Source organism: Eriocheir sinensis, chromosome 32 (genome assembly GCF_024679095.1).
Source record: "Eriocheir sinensis breed Jianghai 21 chromosome 32, ASM2467909v1, whole genome shotgun sequence".
Lineage (NCBI taxonomy): Eukaryota > Metazoa > Arthropoda > Malacostraca > Decapoda > Varunidae > Eriocheir > Eriocheir sinensis.
This window is the reverse complement of record NC_066540.1, coordinates 14,690,970-14,695,969: the sequence shown is the minus strand read 5'-3', so window position 1 is coordinate 14,695,969 and position 5,000 is coordinate 14,690,970. Positions and strand designations below refer to the sequence as shown.

The following is a 5,000-nucleotide window of genomic DNA, read 5'->3' as shown; positions in this document are numbered from 1 at the left end:
TGCCTGCTTTTAGTTATTTAATCAATCTGTCAGCCACAAGAATGACCTGCAGAAGGATCAAAGCACTAATGTACATACTCAGGATTACGTTCAGTTCACTCCCGACGCAGCAAAGTGACGGTTAATGCGATTTTTAAAGGAGGTGATTGTTTCTGCACTAACCACTCCTGCGGGAAGGCTGTTCCAGTGGCGGACGACTCTGTTCGAAAAATAACTCCCGCCGATATCCGTACTGCATCGCTTCGCTTGGATTGTCTTACCGTTGTTTCTTGTTCTAGGGTTAGTTTGTAGCGTGAAGAGTTTGGAGTGATCGACATTGCTGAACTTGTCTAGGTGTTTGAAGACTTGTATCATGTCTCCCCGCAGTCGTCTCTTTTCCGACGTGAAGAGGTTGAGTCGCTTGAGTCGTTCTTCATGAGGCTGCGTCCTCAATGATGGAATAATTTTCGTAGCACGTCGCTGTACTCTCGAGTAATTCAATGTCTTTCTTGTAATTAGGGGACAAGAATTGCACTGCGTATTCCAGGTGGGGCCTTACCAGCGAATTATACAAGGATAACTCAACTCCCGGCGTCTTGTATTCGAAATTCCTCGCTATGAACCCGAGCAGGCAGACTTGCAGAGTTTTGTGTGTTTCAGGTCACTGCTGATAGAGAAGGAAGCAGAAGAGGAGAGAAGAAGAAGAAAAAGAAGAAGAAGAAGAAGAAGAAGAAGAAGAAGAAGAAGAAGAAGAAAAAGAAGAAGAAGAAGAAGAAGAAGAAGAAGAAGAAGAAGAAGAAATAGGTCAATATTAAAATAAGAACAAAAACAAGAACAAGAACAAAAACGGGAAAAAAAAAAAAAAAAAAAAAAACGAAAGGAAAAACAAGAAAACACAACAACTAAAGGAATATCTAACACTTGGAATCAGTATCATCATCATCATCATCATTATTATTATTATTATTATTATTATTATTATTATTATTATTATTATTATTATTACTAACTCGGCCCCTACAACAACTACTTCTAAATGCCACAAAAGAGATTCCTCGGGTTCTCGTGAGTGAGAGGAATCAACACTCCATGAACTATCTCCTTCATATTAACTCATCATTTCACAGCGTCGGACAACAAACAAACGAAGCATCTGACGTGAAGGAAAAAGAATAACACACTAAAACAAAGGAGTTATCTAATATATGAATCAACATCTCATGAACTGATTCTCTTACATTAACTCATTATTTCATAGCATCGGTAAACAAACAGTCGAAGGGTCTGACGTGAAGAACAAAGAATAATATACTAAAAAAGAATCTGGCGTCTAAAACAACGGAGCGATCTACTAATTATATGAATCAACACCCCATGAACTGTCCCCTTCACATTAACCCATCATTTCATAGCGTCGGAAAACACCCCTTGAAGAATCTGACGTGAAAAACAAAGGAAAAAAGACTAATGTAAGAATCTGACGTGGAAAACAAAGGAAAAAAAGACTAATGTAAGAATCTGACGTGGAAAACAAAGGAAAAAAAGACTAATGTAAGAATCTGACGTGCAAAACAAAGGAAAAAAAGACTAATGTAAGAATCTGACGTGGAAAACAAAGGAAAAAAAGACTAATGTAAGAATCTGACGTGCAAAACAAAGGAAAAAAAGACTAATGTAAGAATCTGACGTGGAAAACAAAGGAAAAAAAGACTAATATAAGAATCTGACGTGCAAAACAAAGGAAAAAAAGACTAATGTAAGAAACTGACGTGGAAAACAAAGGAAAAAAAGACTAATGTAAGAATCTGACGTGGAAAACAAAGGAAAAAAAGACTAATGTAAGAATCTGACGTGGAAAACAAAGGAAAAAAAGACTAATGTAAGAATCTGACGTGGAAAACAAAGGAAAAAAAGACTAATGTAAGAATCTGACGTGGAAAATTAAGTAAAAGAAAAGGTAAAGAAATAATCCAATGTGAGACCAACACGAAAAAGAACCATCTGGAAATGTCAACAAAGCGAAAGTCAACAAACCAAGGTGTAAATAAACGAAAGAAAAGAAGGGGAAGGAAGACTCTAACGTGTAAAACAAAGGAATGCTCTAATAAAGGATTCAACGCCCTATGAACTGTCCCCTTCCCATTAACCCAAAACGTGTAAAACAAAGGAATGCTCTAATAAAGGAATCAACACCCTATGAACTGTCCCCTTCCCATTAACCCAAAACGTGTAAAACAAAGGAATGCTCTAATAAAGGAATTAACGCCCCATTAACTGTCCCCTTCCCATTAACCCAAAACGTGTAAAACAAAGGAATGCTCTAATAAAGGAATCAACACCCTATGAACTGTCCCCTTCCCATTAACCCAAAACGTGTAAAACAAAGGAATGCTCTAATAAAGGAATCAACGCCCCATTAACTGTCCCCTTCCCATTAACCCAAAACGAAAAGGAACCATTCGGAAATGTCAACAAACCAAAGTATAAACAAACAAAAGAAAAGAAGGCGAAGGAAGACTAACGTGTAAAACAAAGGAATGCTCTAATAAAGGAATCAACGCCCCATGAACTGTCCCCTTCCCATTAACCCAAAACGTGTAAAACAAAGGAATGCTCTAATAAAGGAATCAACACCCTATGAACTGTCCCAAAGGAATGCTCTAATAAAGGATTCAACGCCCCATTAACTGTCCCCTTCCCATTAACCCAAAACGAAAAATAAACCATCCGGAAATGTCAACAAAGCAAACGTCAACAAACAGAGAGTAAACAAACAAAAGAATATCACGGAATTATTCACATTGACGAGCTCTCTGTGTGCGTGCGTGCGTGCGTGCGTGCGTCAGGGGGCGGCTGGCGGACGATTATTCTTCTCTCATTAATCTGATTCAATGTTTATTTTTATTAGATAAGAGTTTATAGCTGCCATCTTGAATTACTAGGATCAGGGTGAACGGGCCGGACTGGGATTGGCGGGCGAGGAGGAACGGCAGCCAATCAGGACGAGGCTTAAGATGTGGCACAGATCACGACTTTTGGGGTGAGGGAGGGCCGTGATTGGCTGACACGCTATTCATCAGCCAATTAGAACTTAGCTTTAGAAATTAGGAAGAAAACGGATGAAAACTGATGCAAAGCTGTGATTGGTTGACTTGTAATTCGCTAGCCAATCAGAACGAAGATTTAGAAGTTAGTGGGGTGAGGCGAGGCTGTGATTGGCTGACACGCTTTTCATCAGCCAATTAGAATGTATATTTAGAAATTAGGAAGAAAAGGGATGAAAACTGATGCAAAGCTGTGATTGGTTGACTTGTAATTCGCTAGCCAATCAGAACGAAGATTTAGAAGTTAGTGGGATGAGGCAAGGCTGTGATTGGCTGACACACTTTTCATCAGCCAATCAGAATCTAGCTTTAGAAATTAGGAAGAAAACGGATGAAAATTGATGCAAAGCTGTGATTGGTTGACTTGTAATTCGCTAGCCAATCAGAACGAAGATTTAGAAGTTAGTGGGGTGAGACAAGGCTGTGATTGGCTGACACGCTTTTTATCAGCCAATTAGAATCTAGCTTTAGAAATTAGGAAGAAAAGGGATGAAAACTGATGCAAAGCTGTGATTGGTTGACTTGTAATTCGCTAGCCAATCAGAACGAAGATTGAGAAGTTAGTGGGATGAGGAGAAGCTGTGATTGGCTGACACACTTTTCATCAGCCAATTAGAACTCAGCTTTAGAAATTAGGAAGAAAAAGGATGAAAATTGATGCAAAGCTGTGATTGGTTGACTTGTAATTCGCTAGCCAATCAGAACGAAGATTGAGAAGTTAGTGGGATGAGGAGAAGCTGTGATTGGCTGACACGCTTTTCATCAGCCAATTAGAATGTAGCTTTAGAAATTAGGAAGAAAAGGGATGAAAACTGATGCAAAGCTGTGATTGGTTGACTTGTAATTCGCTAGCCAATCAGAACGAAGATTTAAAAGTTAAGATACGGCTTTTGGGGGTGAGGTGATGCTGTGATTGGCTGACACGCTCTTCACCGGCCAATGAGAAAGCGGCTTTAAGAATTAGGACGACAAAGAATGGGAAACTGATGCAAGGCTGTGATTGGCTGACACGCTCTACTCACTAGCCAATAAGTACAGGATATGAGTTGTTTGATTTTTTTTCATTTCATTACATGGCCAGGATTCGAACCCACGGCACTCGAGACGTGGTTCGGGGTTCGTTGAGTCAAAAGGTAACTCACTGCTCGAAAGAAGAAGAAGAAGAAGAAAAAAGAAGAAGAAGGAGAGGTAGAAGAAGAAGAAAAAAAAGAAAAACAAAACAAAAGAAGAAGAAGAAGAAAAAGAAGAAGATGATGATGATGATGATGATGAAAAAAGAGAAAAAATTATGATGATGAAAAAAATAAGGTAAAAGAAAATTAAAAAAACAAGAACATGAACGAAAACAAGAACAAGAAGGAGAAGGACAAGAAGAAGAAAAGAAGAAGAAAAAGAAGAAGAAGAAAAGAAGAAAATAAAAAGCAAAAGAACATGAGAGAAAAAGAAGAGAAATAAAAGAAGAAAAAGAGGGTAAAAGAAAATTAAAAAGAAGAAGAAATAGAAAAGATGGAGATAAAAAATAAGAAAAAAGAAAAGAAAAAAAAGAGGAAAAGAAAATTAAATAAAGAGGAGAGACACAGAAAGCAGATATAGAAAGAAAATATGAAAATAAAAAGAGAAAAAGAGGAAGAAGAGAAAAAAAGAACAGAAAGAAAAAAATAAAGATATGAATAAAAAATAAATAAAAAATAACAGAAAAAATATAAATAAACAGAGGGATAAGAATTGACTTCAGAGAGAAAAAAAAGAAAACTCGTAAAATTCATATCTTGCAAAAATATAAAAAAAAATGATAATATATGAAAATTGAATCTAATCCTTCATAAAACGGATCGGCATTAGGTTAAAGGGATTGGATACCTTATCAAGAGGGTCCGGTGATAGCCGTCCACACACACACACACACACACACACACA

The 5,000-nt window shown here is 37.5% G+C and overlaps 1 protein-coding gene across 1 annotated transcript in view; it reads right to left on the bottom strand.

The window, feature by feature from the left end:
- The window catches only part of LOC127006477 (probable tubulin polyglutamylase TTLL2), a 26,161-nt gene that overhangs the window by 20,188 nt on the left and 973 nt on the right, over positions 1-5,000 (bottom strand). The gene's annotated exons all lie outside the window — the stretch shown is intronic.